The following is an 18044-nucleotide window of genomic DNA, read 5'->3' as shown; positions in this document are numbered from 1 at the left end:
GTCCCATATTTTGGCCTGAGGGTCCATTTGGGCACCTGTTGTTGGCCTGTAGGGAATGAGATGGAGGTCCCCTGTATTTCCTCAGAGAGTAGTACATGTGAAGTTGCTGCTGATGCTCTTCTTGTCCGGTCTGTCTCCTGTACTGTAGTGGGGGCTTCCTGTTCTGTGTGGGCCTCCGGCTGTGTTTGGACAAGCTGCAGCAGCGCACCTGTTATGCTGGCCATTGTGGCATTGTGCAGTTTCCACTGCTCCCTGGCCTCTTGGTAGTGTGCTTGCTGCATCCTCTGACTCTGCTCCAAGGTGGATACTATCTGGGCCAATCTGTCCTGGGTATGGAGGTAGGCTCCCAGGACCTCAGAGATCACGTCCTGGGCTGCAGCATCCATCGTGTGGCCTCCCACCTGGGCCACTGATGCCCTCCCACTGGGCCTAGTGTCCCCTGCCCAGGTCTGGCGGTACCACTTGTACTGTGGCCATCGTCTTCCTACCTGTTGGTGGGGGGTGACTGTGGCTTCTGTACTTGTGTTCCACCAGTCTGTGGCCTGGATACGCAGGTGTGGGGTGGTTGCCCTGGGCTGATGTTATTGGCTGGGTGGTAGGGGTGTCAGTGGTATCCTGGGTGGGGCTGCTGGATGGTGACAGTCCAGGACTGTGTGAGGGGCCAGCCTGATCATCAGTGTCCAGAGGTCCATCTCCAGTGTCCTGTGAGATGCCTCTGTCTTCCTGGGGGACACTGCCACTCCTTGTCCTGTCCGTCAGGGTGACATGGGTGGTGGTGCCTGTTGGAGGAAATGGACATGTCTGTAACATTGTCATGGTCGGATGGGGGGCAGTGGGCTGGGCGGGTTTGTGCAGCTTACACACTTTGGGGCCATGCAGGACGCTTTAGTGGGGTTAGCATTGCTTTTAGCTTAGGATGTTGAGGTGTATTGTTGGTGTTATAGGGTATTGTGTTTCCTTGCAGGACGGGGTGGCTGTGCACAGGGGTAGGGATGTGGGCCGCTTAGCGGGTTTGTGGGCATGCAGGGGGAGTGGATTCAGTGCCTGTGGGCTGGGTGGGGTAGTGGTCGTGGTGGGTGCTGGTGGGGTGGGGTGGTGCATGCATTACAGGTGTGATGGATATGGGGTAAATGTAGACGACTTAACCGAGTCCATTCCTCCAGTGAGTCCAGTGAGTCCGGTGAGTCCGTCAGAGTGCTGGATGGCCAATACCTTTTCCTCCCAGTCAGTGTAGTTGGGTGGTGTTGGTGGAGGTCCTCCCCCAGTCTTCTGGACTGCAATGTGGTGCCTAGATGCCATGGCCCTGACCTTCCCCCGCAGGTCGTTCCATCTCTTGCGGATATCATCCCTGGTGCGTGGATGGTGTCCCACTGCATTGACCCTGTTGACTATTGTCTGCTTTAGCTCCATCTTCCTGGCGATGGGTGTGTGCTGCACCAGAGCCCCGAAAAGTTGTGGCTCGACCTTCAGTATCTCGTCCACCTTGGTCCAGAGCTCCCTTTCTGTGAAGCGTGGGTGTTTGGGGGGTGCCAGGGTGAGTGTTGTGGATGGTGTCTGGTGTGGATCTCGGTGAGGGTGTGGCGTTCGGTGTCTGCTTCTGGTGATGTCTGCCTTTGTTGACCTACTTTCGTTGCAAAGGATTGTGGGGTGTGTCTGTGAGTGTTTTATGGTGTTGTGGATGTGTGTCATGTGTGTGGGTTTCTAACTTATCCAATGTGTGCACTTCTTACTGTTGGGTTCACTTGCCACCCGTGGCGGTCTGCACCGCCAATGGTCGTTCGGCTTCCACTGACTGCCAAGGTGATTTTTGCATCATTATTTGGAGGGTGGGTTGTTGGTGTGCTCAGCAGTGGCGGGGTGGGAGGTCCAGCATTTCTGCCGACAAGGTCCTGGCGGAGACTGGTGGACTGGTGATTTTTGTCAGAATCAGATTTTTTATTCATTATATGGCAGGCTTCTTTTCACCGCAAATGGCGGTGTTCGGTTGACCGTTGTCACGGCGGTCGGCGGTGTTTACCGCCATGTTCATATTAAGGGCCTATGTCAGGCTCTGCCAAGAAAAGATATCATAAGGAAAATTATCCAATATGTTTTAAGTAAAACTCAAAGAACAAGTAGTACAAGGGGAGCAAAGTTTGTGATAAACATTCATGGAAAGAAATGCGTTGCAATACATCTTTCTCCTGTAAAGCTTCCTTTATATATACTTCCAAATGGAACTACCATCACAGGAAACGGGTCTAGAACATCTCAGATTAAGGAACACAAATGTCATCCAATAGAGAGACCATAATCTTGGGAAGGGGCATTTATAAGATTTGGTTCCATTCCTTTCCAGAGATATTATGGCATCCTTTGGCAATGAAGAAGAAGCCCAAAGTAAACATCCTGTATGATGCAGAGTAATCTGGAGTTCCCTGCCTCCCATCACACGCCATACACTATGCGGCAGCATAAAAATGCCCTCTGATTCACGGTGAATACAGAAGCACTAAAATTACCCAGGCAGCTAAGATGCTCAGCATAGGTCTGTGCATGGCATCTGGCAACGAGCTGCTGGAGACCACTTGGAAAACATCTTTCCCTTATGAATCAGGAGATCTTAGATGAGCGCTAGGTACTCTCTTTTGACCCGAACTGGGCATGTATGTTACTTTATATCAAGGTCTGACCTGACTTCATCTCCCAGCAGGCCCGGTATATGTTACTACAAACACCAGATTAGTGGTCATTTGCCCAAATACAGCCGTTTGTTGACTCTCAATCAATCAATCAATTGGGTATTTGTGAAGTTTGGCTAATCACCCATTAAGGGATTAAGGTGCTGGCGGGTAGTAGGAGATTAGTCGAAGAGCCAGGTTTTGAGGTTCTTCTTGAATTGAGGTAATGAGGGTGATTGCCTAAGGTGTAGCAGAAGAGTGTTCCAGGTCTTTGCAGTGAGGTAAGAGAAGGATCTTTCACCAGCTGAGTTCTGGCGTATCCTTGGGGTCGTGGCGAGAGCCACTTGGGCAGAGCAGAGGTGCCTGGCGGATGTGTGGAAGGTCAGAAAGTGGTTGAGGTATGCGGGTCCGATGTTGTGGAGGGCTTTGTATGCATGTGTAAGGAGCTTGAAGTTGATTCTTTTGTTGAGTGGGAACCAGTGAAGGTCTCTCAGCTGACTTGAGAAGTGGCTACAGTAGGGGATGTCCAGGATGAGCCTGGCCGAGGCATTCTGAATTCTCTGCAGTTTCTTTTGGAGTGCTTGGGTGGTGCCGGCACAGAGTGCGTTGCCGTAGTGTTATTCGCTGGTGATGAGTGCCTGGGTGACTGTTCTCCTGGATTCGATTGGGATCCATTTGAAGATCTCTCAGAGCATGCGTAGTGTGTGGAAGCATGAGCATGTGACGGCATTGACTTGACAGTTCATTGAGAGCTTGGAGTCGAGGATGATGCCGAGGTTGGTGCGTGGTCAGTGGCTGTGGGAGGGTTCCGAGTGCTGGGGGCCACCAGGAGTCATCCCAGGCGGAGGGTGTGGAACCCAGGATGAGGACCTCGTTCTTTTCTGAGTTGAGCTTCAGACAGCTGTCCTCCATCCAAGCAGTGACTGCTCTCATTCTGTTGTGAAGTTGCTTTTTGTAGTGGCGAGGATCAGTTGGATGTCATCCAAGTAGGTACGATGTTGAGTCCATGGTTTCTGGTGATGTTAGTGAATAGGCCCATGTAGATGTTGAAGAGCGTGGTGCTCAGGGAGGAGCCCTGAGGAACTCCACAGCTGATCTCTGTCAGTTGTGAGCTGAACGGTGGGAGCCTGACACAATGGGTGCGGCCGGTGAGGAAGGAGCAGATCCATTCTAAGGCTTTGCTGTGGATACTGGCGTCATGCAGTCTGGTGCAGGTGGTGTGATGGGAGATGGTGTTGAAGGTGGCAGACAGAAACAGTAGGATGAGGGCTGCAGTTTTGCCTTGGGCGAGGACAGTGTGGATGTCATCTGTTGTGGATGTTGTCTGAGAGAAGGGCGGTGTTGGTGCTGTGGTTGCTTCTGAAGCCAGATTGGGAGGGGTGCAAGATGTGGTTGGTTTCAATTAATTCAGTGAGTTGGGCATTGATGGCTTTCTCAATGACTTTGGGCAAAAAGGGGAGCAATGGGATGGGTCTGAAGTTCTTGAACTCTTTTGGGGTGGGAGAGGGTTTCTTCAGCAGTGGTGTAGTGCTTTCCTCTTATTTAATTTCTAAGCACTAACATAACACAACAGAAATGCACTTCTGAGGTCAAAGAAGACTTTTATTGTTGTTAATTCTTCCCCAACCACAATGTTTATGAATGAATGACGAATTAGTAGCTTTCAAGTCCGCGTTAACCAAACAAAATATATCAGTTTGCAATATACACAGCAGGTTATATTTATAAGATATTGTATGCAAAGCAAAACAAATACTTCACCGTGTAGGAACTATTTACAGCTACATCTTTCTAAGGTCTGCAAGCTGAGACCCCTGTCAGCCGCGAGAAAGAGTGTCATCTACCCACACGGGATGCTGGCAACTGGCGCCAAGCTCCAGCACGAGGTCCGGCAGATTCGAATCTGACTCTCTGCAGCCTGTTACATTCGTTACAAAGGTGTGCCCCCTCCTCTCAGACCTGGGAAACTGAGCAAGCCTTTTGGAGACTGGCCAGGTCTCCAAGACTACTCCTGTTCCCAAGCTCAAGGGAAGAGAAACGACGCCCATGTACTCTCTCTTATCAGGTCTAGTCTACTGTGAGAGCAAAACATCTTGGTTCTCTGGTGCCAAAACACAGCTTGGAAAAATACAGAACTCCACGTTAAAGGCAATGGGCAGCTAACCTAAATATCAAATGCAATGTCATGTTAAAGGCAATAGGCAGCTAACCTAAATATCAAATGCAATGTCTAGTGTCATGTCAAAGCCAATAGGCATCTAAGCTGAATACAAAATGCAATGTCTTATATCATGTCAAAGCCCATAGGCAGCTGAGCTGAATATAAAATGCAATGTATAATATCATGTCAAAGCCAATAGGCAGCTGAGCTGAATACAAAATGCAATGTATAATATCATGTCAAAGCCAATAGGCAGTTAAGCTGAATACAAAATGTAATATATGATATCATGTCAAAGCCCATAGGCAGTTAAGCTGAATATCATGTTGAAGCCAATAGGCAGTTAAGCTGAATACATCATGTCAAAGTCAATAGGCATGCAATGTCAAAGCCAATAGGCGGCTAGACTGGATACAGCATGTCAAAGCCAATAGGCAGAATACAGAATGTAATGACTAATGCAATGTCAAAGCCCATAGGCGGCTAAACTGAATACAGAAAGCAATGGCTAATGCCATGTCAAAGCCAATAGGCACAATACAGAATGTAATGACTAATGCAATGTCAAAGCCCATAGGCGGCTAAACTGAACAAAACATACCATGTGCTACTGGTGAACATTGAGCAACTAATATGCGCAGTGGTGAAACACAAAGTCATTGGTCAAAACAAAACTTTATCAAATAGCAGGACATTCCGCCCTTTGACCAATGAATTTTTGTTTCACATATCTCATATTTCAAACAAACAAAAAAACATCAGCACAAAAAAAAACATTATGATCAAAGCAATCCCTGTAAAGCAATAGAAGTGAATTAACACATTGATTTCATAACCTTTCACATCAGATACATCTACATAGAAAAGACTGGGCATTTTTTTTTTTTTTTTTTTTTTCTGAATGAGTCTCTAATTCAACAGTGTTAGCAATTTGATGTGGCATGAGTTCTGCTCATGTAAAGGTGCACGGTCCACCTGAAAGGTTTTCTGGAAGGTAAGCAAAAGTCAGAGTTCCATACGAGAGGGAAAAAAAAAAAAAAACACAGCAAACAAGTTGAACTTCAACTGAAGGCGCAGTTTGCGCAAAATGGATCCATGGTGCTGGCACTTTACTCAGCCAGGTTCAGGTTGGGGATTCGGTCCCTTCCCCGACCCCACACGCACACACCGGAAGGGGGACCACGCAGCACACTCAGGGACAGTGGCGAAACGTGGTAGGATCTGCAAAAGAAACAAGTATGACTTTTCTTGCAAATAACATTTTTCATTTAAACTGCACCCTTCCTCTTTCTTTCCCTGTTTTATAATCAGCAGGACGTTTTTGGGGCCCTTTGTTATATTTTCTGCAGGTTCTGGAGGGTCACTTGGGGCTTCAGCCCACACATCAGTACTGAGGTTTTTATCTGCTGCGCCACAGCTTCCCTTTTCTTGCACTGTCAGAAGGGCTGGGGCAGACTCATTCTTTACCAAACCTCCATTCACTGCATTTTTGTCAAGTTGGGCCATTCTGTCTCCAATTTGTATGAATGAATCAGATTCTTTTCTAGGTATCAGCATAATTTCGATTTTTCCTTGGTAATTTGCAGCAATCACTCTCCCTAAAACCTGATCACTTTGCCATTTCTGTCCTGGTAACTTTCCTCTCCCCAACTGCTCTGTGACTGCTTGCATGACAGATTGCTTTTGTGCATGCTGCACAGTTTTTATCAAATCTAGGGGAATGGGCATCTCTCTCATCTCTGCCCACCTGTAAGTGGCCTTTTCACATTTCTGGGGCACCCACATAGCTATCCCCACTAAGGCAGAATTCTGGGTGAACACTTCTCTCTCTGCATTTTTCTCATTAACATCTGCAAGGTAATTGAACCAGTTAGGTGCAAGCCATGTGGCTAAAACATTATCAAAGAACCAAAAATCAGCGTAAAAATGACACATCTCACGTAGCTCTTGCTTTAAAATCTGACACACATTATACAACGCTGTTCCTTCTACTGTGCCAGAAAGCAACATTTCAGTCAATGAATCATTAGTAAAACAAACATGCTTTTTATCTTCAGTGGACACGAATTCAAATGGTGCACACAATTTCATTGATAATTCTTTTATCTGTGGTACTCTAGCCCTGTCTTGCAAGTACCAGATCCATTGTATGATTCTAGCTAGGGGCACTATTTTCTTTCCTTGTTCATGATTTAAATATACATAAGTATTTCCTTCTTGCACTGCGCAGAAACCTAAAGTCTGCATTATTTCATTTGCCAAATCACAAGCGCGCAGCTGCATATTATTTTTCACAGTGACCATGTACAAAAGTGTTAGGATTTCTCTCAAATGAGGGCTATTCTTTTTCCAAAAATCAAACAAGCTAATGAAACTCGGGGTGTCTTGCTCTAAAATCCTTCCTTTTACTTGTGCATTTTGCAACGGTAACTCGTCATCCGTGTTATCAGTTAAGGAATGCACTTTGGCTGCCAAAAACCCTGGCTCACACGGAAACTCAGTGCAGCTCGGAGCTGTCTTAACCCCCTCATTACTGGAATGGGACAAGAAAGATTCTTCAAAAACAGCCCTTTTATAACTTTCAGTCTTATTTTGAATTATTGTATCCTGGCTAATTTGCGCACGTAAATTCCTATTTTCATGTTCCAACTTCCTACATTTCTCCTGCATTTCTCTGTAAGCAGATAAAGGTATCCAGACCTTTCTGTCATCATTACTTCCAAAAGACACGTTTTCTACATATATACAACGGGAATTATTTCTCAAAACATTATCAGGCCTTTTAGCTACACATGCATTTTCTTCTGTAATTCCCCAAACAGAAAACAATTCACAGTTTTTCTTAGCACCATCAGGCAGTTCATCAACACATGTATTCTCAGACATGGTCTGCCGTGCTACTGTGATTCTCCAAACAGAAAACAATTTCTGTAATTCTCCAAACAACAAAAAACAATTACACTTTTAAAGTGTGCACTTAGAAATCTACTAACTCGTCAAACCCCTTTAATCACTTCTTAATGACCGACCCCACTTCTGGTACCAATTGTAGTGCTTTCCTCTTATTTAATTTCTAAGCACTAACATAACACAACAGAAATGCACTTCTGAGGTCAAAGAAGACTTTTATTGTTGTTAATTCTTCCCCAACCACAATGTTTATGAATGAATGACGAATTAGTAGCTTTCAAGTCCGCGTTAACCAAACAAAATATATCAGTTTGCAATATACACAGCAGGTTATATTTATAAGATATTGTATGCAAAGCAAAACAAATACTTCACCGTGTAGGAACTATTTACAGCTACATCTTTCTAAGGTCTGCAAGCTGAGACCCCTGTCAGCCGCGAGAAAGAGTGTCATCTACCCACACGGGATGCTGGCAACTGGCGCCAAGCTCCAGCACGAGGTCCGGCAGATTCGAATCTGCCGGACCTCGTGCTGGAGCTTGGCGCCAGTTGCCAGCATCCCGTGTGGGTAGATGACACTCTTTCTCGCGGCTGACAGGGGTCCCCAGCTTGCAGACCTTAGAAAGATGTAGCTGTAAATAGTTCCTACACGGTGAAGTATTTGTTTTGCTTTGCATTCAATATCTTATAAATATAACCTGCTGTGTATATTGCAAACTGATATATTTTGTTTGATTAACGCGGACTTGAAAGCTACTAATTCGTCATTCATTCATAAACATTGTGGTTGGGGAAGAATAAAATAACAATAAAAGTCTTCTTTGACCTCACAAGTGCATTTCTAGTGTGTTATGTTAGTGCTTAGAAACTAAATAAGAGGAAAGCACTACAAGTGGGTTGATTTCCACGTGCTTCCCATCTTCTGGGAAGTAACAGACTCGATGGAGCAGTTGATGGTGTGGCATAGTCGGGGGTGATGGTAGCACTGGCTTGGTTGAAGATGTGGTGGGGGCAAAGGTCCAATGCAGGTCCGGTGTGGGTGGTTTTCATGAACTTTCATATGTAGTCCATGGAAAGGGTGGTCCACTTGTGCAGGGTTGGCTGGGAGCTGGATCCTATGGGTGCGGTGGTTGCCGGTGGGGTGGAAAGTCCTGGATGTTGAAACTGCCATAGATATTCAAAATCTTGTGGTAGAAGAAGGTGGCGAGGTTGTCTTGGGAAGATGGAATGTCTGTTGAGTTCACACTGGGTTTGGTGAATTCTTTGCTTATGGTGAAGAGCTCTTTGCTGTTGTGTGTGTTGGGGTTGATGTGTTCTTGGATGGCCGTTTTCTTAGTGGTTCTGATGAGGTGGTTGTGTGTCATGATGGCGGTTTCAAGGCTGTGCCGTCTGCCATGGTCTTGCTGCTTCTCCATCGTTTCTTGATCTGTCTGCAGGTGCGTTTGGACTCTTCAAGGGTGGGGGAGAACCAGCTGGCTTTCTTGCGCGACTGCTTGTCGAAGGGTTTCTTAAGGGGGGCCATAGTGTTGGCACAGTCAGAGATCCATTTGTGAAGAATGCGGTGGTGTCTGTGGTGACCGGGTGTGGTGATTGACGGAGGGCGGTGGCAAGTTACTCATCAGAGACTTTGTTCCAGCTTCTTTGTGGGTGGCGGTGGGCGCAGAGGCGTTTGGTGGGTTTGGTGAAGGAGAAGTCGGCGCAGTGGTGATCTGTTCAGTGGAGGTTGGAGGTGTGGGTGACATGGATGTTGTTAATAGCAGCGAAGACAGGGTCGAGCATGATGAGTGGGTTGGCGAGGTGACCAGTTGTTTGAGTCCTAGGGTGGCAAGTTTCTCCAGCAGGAAGGATGAGGATGTAGTCAGTTGAGGTGAGAGTGTGGTGTGCAATGAAGTCGGCTATGGATTTGCTGAAGGGGGAATGGGATACGGCGAGCTGTAGATGAGGGTGCAGCAGAGGGTGTTTGTTAGATCTGGCAGCCTTTTGGCATGTCTCCCCTGTCTTTTTGCCTTCTGACCTCCTGTTTTTATGGTATACTGGGCTCTGTTGTTGCTGGTTTATTGTCTCTGCACACTTTACCACTGCTAATCAGTGCTAAAATGCAAGTGCTCCCTATATAAATGGTATGGTTGATTGGTTTATCCATGATTGGCCTGTGTGATTTACTGGTAAATCCCTAGTAAACTGCACTTGAGTTACCCAGGGCCTATAAATCAAATGCTACTAGTGGGTCTGCAGCACTGATTGTGCCAACCACATGAGTAGCCCTGTAAACATGGCTCAGACCTACCACTGCAGTGTCTGTTGGTGCAGTTTTAAACTGCCACTTTGACTTGCCAAGTGTACCCACTTGCCAGGCCTAAACCTTTCCTTTTCATACATGTAAAGCACCCCTAAGCTAGGCCCTAGGTAGCCCCATGGGCAGGGTGCAGTGTATGCTAAATGTAGGACATGAACTGACGTGGGTTACATGTCCTAACAGTGAAATACTGCCAAAATTAGTCTTCACTGTTGCAAGGCCTATCTCTCTCATAGGTTACCATGGGCATTGCCTTTAAATAACTTTAAATTGCGGATTCCGTTTGAGAGCAGATAGAAATTTGGAGTTTGGGGTCTCTGAACTCACAATTTAAAGAAACATCTTTTAGTGAAGTTGTTTTTTAGATTGTTAGTTTGAAAATGCCACTTTTAGAAAACATGCATTTTCTTGCTTAAACCATTCTGTGACCCTGCCTGTTTGTGAATTTCCGGTCTGAGTCAGTTTGACAGTTAGCCGTTTTACACCTCTCCTCTAGACAGTGACACAAAGAGAGCTAGGGTGTAGCCGGCATATGCTGATGAGCCATCCGAGCTAGAGTGGAGGGAGGAGTGGTCACTGACACCTGAAAGGACTGTGCCTGCCCTCACACAAGGCAGTCTCCAACCCCCTGGTGTTTGTTTGGGGCCTGGCCTGGGCAAGTCTGTATCTTGCAAACAAGAGAGATTTCCCTTTTTGAAGTTTGCCAACTTCAAATACAGAAAGGGGTATAAGTAGTGGACCCAAGACCCCAGACCTTTAGAATCTTTCTGGAATCAAGAGGCACTTCTGCCAAGGAGAAGAGATGAAGAGCTGGAGGAGGAGTACTCCCCCTTTGCTGGGTTGCTTTGCTGGGTTGGCCTGCAGTTGCTGCTTCTGCTTTAAAAGAGAGCAAAGGGTGAACTTTGCTGTATATCCTGATTGAGAAAGTTATCCAAGCACTTGGAGTAGAGCTTGCGTCCTGTTGGAAGTCTCAGGTATTTCAAAGACTTTAGTTTCATCTGCCTACAGCACTGGGAACTGTGTGTTTTGTGCTGTTCAAAGAGAACAACCACCACAACGCAGCCAACAATGCCGCTGGCTTGCATTGTGATCTGCCGACGCCGCACTGAGCCACACTGCCCAGCTTCACACCGTGACTCTGGTTTCACCTACGCTGTCATGTGACAACTTCACTGAGCCGCTGCTTGCACCGCAACCTGTGGGCACCGCACTCCGGCATCGCCTGCTCACACCTTAGACTGGGCATCCCCGTCGCCACTGCTCCTGCTGACACCAGTGCCGCTGCCTGCATTGTGGCCTGTGGACACCGCTCGTGAGGAGCACGAAGCACTGTCCTGTCCCGCAGCCCCAGTCCACCGACACCACCACTATCGACTCCAGACATCCCTGTCTGCACCGCGACCCATAGACGCCATCTAGAGCCGTCCCACGCCGCACTGCTGACTTGGGCCTACCGACAACAGCACTTCAGCAACAATGATGATGCTGCCTGCACCGTGACCTGATGACATCACATGTCGCACCGGCCTACTCCACACCGCAGCCCTGGTCTCACTGACACCGCTGGATGCCGTCACAGAGCCACTGCCTGCACCATGACCTGTGGGCCCCTCCCGCCGTATCGTCCCGCTTCGCACTGCAGCTCCGACGTCATACACAGCAGCGCTTCTGACTTCATCAGTCCGGAGTTCGGTCTGCAACGTGACTTCAAGGGCCCGACGACCACCGCACCAACTCCGGAACCAACACCGCAACGACAGCGACACCGCTCTCCGAAGCTCACTGCGAGGATCCAGACACCATGCAAATCCAAATGTACTGTTTCTGGGTCTTCCCGACCTGTATCTGGCCCGTGATGCCGTGGCCGGACTGAACTGTTGGTTTTGTTGATCACGCCGTGATAGCCTCAGGTGGAACTGTGAACTTCAAGAAACTGTATTTTTAAGTTTAGCCTTGCAAAATTCATATCTTTATTACTAAATGTCGGATTTATATTGTTTTGGTCTTGTTTTATATAGATAAATGTTGGCTATTTTTCTAAAACTGGTGTGGTGTTCTTTTGTAGTGTGTTTACATTGTTACTGTGTGTTATGTGCAAATGCTTTACACATTGCTTCTGAGATAAGCCTGACTGTTCATGCCAAGCTACCAAGGGGATGAGCAGGAGTTATCTGAGCAGGTATCTCTCCTATCCTGACTAGAATGAGGGCACCTACTTGGACAAGGTGCAAACCGACTGCCAAATAGATACCCCATTTCTACCATTTGTTGTCAGCGGTGAGGATAGGACTTGCATTTGCATTAGACCCACAGTGATTGGTGTACGCTACTACCATATTGCAGACCACTATGTACCACATACAGATTTTTGTTTTTGATTTTTTCTCTTTGACCTATTTTTGATCTTGACTGAACCCCACAACATCATGTCTCAGTCAAGAGCATCCCAGGTTTTGTTTTTTGACTGTGAAGGAACTGAAGGCAGTTTGCAAAAACTTCAAAGTCCAGGTCAGGCGTCTCACCAAGAAGGAGGAGCTACAAAAGGCACTGAGGGCCTGGGTAGCAGCCAGAGCTGTCAGTGGAGAAGTGTGGCACAATGGTTAGAGAGGCAGACCCTGATGCAGAGATCTGGCCTGGGACCAGGGTTCAATTCCCACCATAGCGTGTCTTGGGCTCAATTCCCTTGGACCAGATAATTCTTGTCTCAGTGCTTAATCTAATTAATGGCTTTCACTCTGTAACTCTGGGCAATACTTTGCTTAATCTCTACAATGGCCCTCACAGCACTTGAATGCCTGGGGATGCCCTGGAGTGGGTGCCTCCCAGGGAAAAGCCAGGAGGGGTTCCACAGCAGTATTTTTACAGCACCTTGAGACCCTAACGGGTGAGTAGTGCGCTATACAAGTGCAAAGTTTACAGTTTACAGTGGGCAGTCTGAGGATCCAATTGAGGAGTCCGTGGATCCAAATTCCAAGGATGATGTGCTGAGGTTGCAGGAGCTGTAAGGGGAGAGGTACTCCCCAGGTCAAGGAGCAGTGGTGGATCGAAAGGCTTTACTCCAGAGGAACTGGAGGACAGAGAGAAGCCAGGAGGCAGAAAGATAGAATTGGAGAGATTAAAAATAGAGGCTCAGAGGGAGCAGAGAGCCATGGTGGAGAATAAGAATGCTTTTGGACCTTGAGCTAAGAGTAAAGGAGCTGGATCAGGGCAGTAGATCCAGCATCAATGGTGGCAGCAATACCTCAGTGCACTGAGAGAGAACAGTACACATTCCCAAGAATGTAGGAAGATAGTACAAGAAGGGAGATGATATCCAGAGATGGTTTCAGAGATATGAGGCACCTATCCACATGGATGGGGGTCCCTGAGAAGAATTGGGGAGCAGGATTATGAAACCATTTCTCAGAGGATGGGAGGGATACTCTTCAGGAAAGCTTGCAGAAACAGGACCCGCGTAAATGCGTTGCTTGTGACCAGGTGGGTCACATGAAGGGGGATCCCAAATGTCTCAAGTGGACACAGCCACCCAGCAATGGGCAGACCAAGAGTTTGGCCAGTGTAGCGCTTGGGGAGGAGTTGGTCCCAGGTGGGTGTGAGGAACCAACAGAGATTACCCTAGTCTCACTAGGGGACGGTGAAATGGTCCAGAGAAACCTAATGCCTGATAGCACTACAAAATACAGGTAGTGGGTGACTATCAATGTGCAGAGGGTAGAAGCTCTCAGAAATACTGGAGCCAGTGTGACCACGGTCCGGTGTCACCTGGTGTCTGAAGAGCAGATAGTTCCTGGTGTGTTCCACCAAGTAGTTGCAGTAGACAACTCAGAGCACCAATGTAAGGTGGCACAGGGTCCCCTTGAGTGGGGGGTCTCAGGTTCCTTGAGGGTTGCTGTGAGTCCCACCATGCCAGTTGACTGTCTGCTGGGCAAAGACCTAGAGACTTCCGCCTGGATGGAGGTGGAGCTCAGGTCACACTTGGGGATGTTGGGGTTGCCAGAGTGGACATGTGTGACCACTCGGTCCATGGCAGCCAGACACGGTATCAGACAGACCTGAAGCCTGAAACAGTGGCTCAGGTGACTGGCAAGAGAAAGGGAAAGGGATGTGGGAAACCCAGCACAGAAGCTCCCATGGTCCTGGACGAGGCTGACCTCGAGGGGGATGCACTGGCACCTACAGGGGAGCAAGTGGCCGAATTGGGAGAACTACCTGAGCTGACCCATTGACAGCAGAAAGGGGGTCCCACCAGGGAGGAGCTCTGCACAGGTGCCCTACTTCTATAGGTCTTAGGCAGCAGGCCGAGGACCAGGCATCTGGCTCTGAGCCCAATGATCACCTGATAGATTGGGAGAATTATCTCCTGTATAGCAAGCCTAAGGCTGCTGAGCCTGGGGCAGCCTGTGTGCTGGTGGTACCCCAGTACTTCAGTGCCTTCCAACTGGGTTTGGCTCATGATGTGCCCCTAAAATGTCATTTGGGGCAGGACAAGGTCTTTGACAGGCTTGTCACCCACTTATACTGGCCCCAATGAGAAAACATTTAGATGTGTTCTACAGGACCTGTCAGACTTGCCAAGCAAGTGTCAAAAGTGGAGGGAAATGTAAAGCTCCCCTCCAACCCTTTCCTGTCATGAGCACCCCTTTTGAGCAGGTGAGCACTGACATAGTAGGGCCTCTGGACCCCAAGACAGCCCTGGGCAACATGTTCATCCTGGTATTGGTCAACCATGACACCTGGTACCTGGAAGCTATCCCTCTGAGGTCAGTGATGGTGCCGTTGTGGCTCGGGCACTGATGGGGTTCTTTACCCGAGTGAGGTTCCCCAAAGAGGTGGTATCTGACAGGGGTACCAACTTTATGTCCATGTACATTAAAGCAATGTGGAAGGGATGTGGAGTGAACTACAAATTCACCACTCCTTACCACCCCCAAGGTAACGGGTTGGTACTCTGAAGGGCATGATTGGGTGTATGTCAGATTCCATGAGGTATAAGTGGGATGTCTTCTTACCATGCCTTCTCTTTGCCTAGCAGGAAGTACCACAGAAGGGGAGTGGCTTTAGCCCATTTGAGCTGCTGTATGGGCACCCGGGCAGAGGACCTCTAAGTCTGGTGAAAGAGGGCTGGGAGCAAACTCCTAGAAAGTTAGCCCAGGATGTATTCAGTTACATGCTGGCCTTCAGAAACCAAACTGCATTCTTCAGGAAGCTCACAAAAGAGAACCCAGAGACAAGCCAGCAGGACATGACATGCTGGTACTACCAGAATACCACTCTGGTTGAGTTTCAACCTGGTCAGAAAGTGTGGGTCATGTCCCCTGTGAAGCCTTGTGCTTTGCAGGACAGGTGGTCAGGGCCATTTGAGGTGAAGGAGCGCAAGAGTGATGTCACCTACTTGGTTGACTCACAGACTTCAAGGAACCCCTTGAGGGTTCTACATGTGAACCGCCTCAAACCTCACTTTGAGAGGTCTGAGTTAACCATGCTTCTGGCTACAGATGATGGGGCAGAAGAGGAGAGTGAACCTCTCCCTGACCTCCTGTCTGCCAAGGAGCAGGATGGGTCAGTAGAAGGCGTGGTCCTCTCTTCTTCTCTGACTCTAGAGCAGCAGAGTGAATGTCACCAGTTACTGGGACACTTTGCAACTCTGTTTTCCCTCACACCAGGTGTCACCCATCTATGCACATATGATGTGGATACTGGGGATAGCCTGCCTGAGAAAAACAAGGTTTTCAGATTGGCTGACTGAGTGAAGGCCAGCATCAAGGAGGAGGTCTCCAAGATGTTGGCTTTAGGGGTGATTGAGCACTCTAGCAGCCCTTGGTACAGTCTAGTGGTTTTCATACCCAAGGCTGTTGCACCTGGTGCCATACCAGAACTTTGGTTCTGTGTAGACTGCCGGGGGCTCAATGCTGTCACCAAGACTGATGCCCACCCCATCCCCAGAGCTGATGATCTCATTGATCGATTGGGGACAGCCAAGTTCCTCAAAACATTTGATTTAACGGCAGATTGCCTTAACTGATGGGGCTAAGGTGAAGTCAGCATTCTCAACACCAGAGGGCCACTTCTAGTTCCGGGTCATGCCCTTCAGGTTGAAGAACGCCCCTGCCACCTTCCAGAGGTTGGTCAATCGGGTCCTGGCTGGGCTTGAAAACTTCAGTGCCACCTACCTTGACGACATAGCTGTGTTCACCTCCAGTTGGGAGGACCACTTTCACCACCTCTGGGAAGTGTTGAAGGCGTGCCAGATAGGGCAGGGGTCAGTGGTGTACTTGGGACACCAGGTAGGAAGCAGCCGGGTGGCACCCCTACAACCCAAGAGTGGTGCTATTCAGGCTTTGGAACCCCTAAGACCCAGACAGAAGTGAGAGCCTTCCTAGGCCACACTGGGTACTACAGGAGATTTGTCAAGGGGCAGGGCACCATTGTTGCCCCCTTGACAGAGCTGACTTCTAAGAAGCAGCCGAAACAAGTCATTTGGACTGAGACGTACCAGACTGCGTTTGACACCCTAAGCTCCCTTAGGCCCAGCCATGTGCATGGCACCCATGCTGCTGGCCCCTGACTTCTCCAAGGAGTTTGTGGTACCCACAGATGCTTCAGAGTACGGTGTGGGAGCAGTACTTTCACAGCTGAACAATGAGGGCCTAGACCAGCCTGTAGTCTTCCTTAGCAGGGGACTACTCCCCAAGGAACAGAGGTGGAGTGCACCTGGAAAGGAAGCTTTTGCTGTGGTTTGGGCGCTGAAGAAGCTAAGACCCTGCTTGTTTGGGTCTCACTTCCAGGTTGAAACCGACCACAGTTCCCTTAGATGGTTAATGCAGATGAGGGGTGGGAACCCAAAACTGTTGAGGTGGTCCATTTCCCTACAGGGATGGACTTTATGGTGGAACACTGTCCTGGCACAGAACACGCCAACCCTGATGGTCTGCCCAGGTTCTTCCGCCTTAGTGAGGAGGACTCCCCAGGACTTGGGTAGGTCCCCCTACTCTCAGCTGGATGGGACATGTGTTAGACCTGGCAGCATTTTGGCGTGTCCCCCCTGCCTTTTTGCCTTCTGACCTCCTGTTTTTATGGTATACTGGAATCTGTTCTTGCTAGTTTACTGTCTCTGCGCACTTTACCACTGCTAATCAGTGCTAAAATGCAACTGATGCCTATATAAATGGTATGGTTGATTGGTTTATTCATGATTGGCCTGTTTAATTTACTGGTAAATCCCTTGTAAAGTGCACTAGAAGAGCCCAGGGCCTGAATATCAAATGCTACTAGTGGGCCTGCAGCACTGATTGTGCCACCCACATGTAAACATGGCTCAGACCTGCCACTGCAGTGTCTGTTGGTGCAGTTTTAAACTGCCACTTTGACTTGGCAAGTGTACCCACTTCAAGGGCTATTTATCAATAAAATGTGTAAGTATAAGATTGCTTAAAATAAATAGGATATGATTTTCATATACCACTATATTCAACATTGACTTCGTTTTTCACACGAGTGGGAACGCTTCAAGATGGCCGATGCTCTTCTACTATATTTCTCCTATCTCTACTAGATAAGTGGAAATAGCAATAGGACTAGTCCGCTCACCAATAATAGTAGAAATAGGTGAAGGACTCCTGGCAAACTTTATTTAAAGATGGCGCCCGAGTAACAAGTTTTATAGGATTTATGCTGAGACCCTTGCTACCTAACCAATTTTGGTAGTGTACCCTTCTGGGTACCTATTACTCTATCTATGATACCATATTTAATGGTTTAATTACACTATTATAACTTTTCTTTTTCAAACTTTTTCGCGATAAGGCTCGTTTATCTACCTAGAACAGGTTATATAATCTAGCGCCTCCCCCTTGATCTTAGATTTGTTAGCTTAAAACATATTTAAAAATATTCACAATTAAGTTTATAATTAAGACCTTCCTTTCGTGATTTTATCTGAACAAAATTGTTCTCACTTAGCACTTCATTAATTCGATTTTTCTGTCAATACAGAAACTAGGTGGTTTATAACATCATA

At 47.9% G+C, this 18044-nt stretch overlaps 1 long non-coding RNA gene across 1 annotated transcript; it reads right to left on the bottom strand.

The window, feature by feature from the left end:
* Nucleotides 1–4241: 4241 nt before the first annotated feature.
* LOC138250471 (uncharacterized) lies at nucleotides 4242–8558 on the bottom strand. Its single transcript, XR_011194969.1, has 2 exons — nucleotides 8107–8558; nucleotides 4242–6042 (listed from the first exon to the last, which is right to left on the bottom strand). It is a non-coding gene; the product is annotated as an uncharacterized lncRNA (long non-coding RNA).
* Between the last annotated feature and the right edge of the window lie 9486 nt (nucleotides 8559–18044).

This window comes from Pleurodeles waltl, chromosome 8 (genome assembly GCF_031143425.1).
Source record: "Pleurodeles waltl isolate 20211129_DDA chromosome 8, aPleWal1.hap1.20221129, whole genome shotgun sequence".
Taxonomy (NCBI): domain Eukaryota; kingdom Metazoa; phylum Chordata; class Amphibia; order Caudata; family Salamandridae; genus Pleurodeles; species Pleurodeles waltl.
The sequence above is the reverse complement of the archived record's forward strand: the minus strand, read 5'-3'. Positions and strand labels throughout refer to the sequence as shown.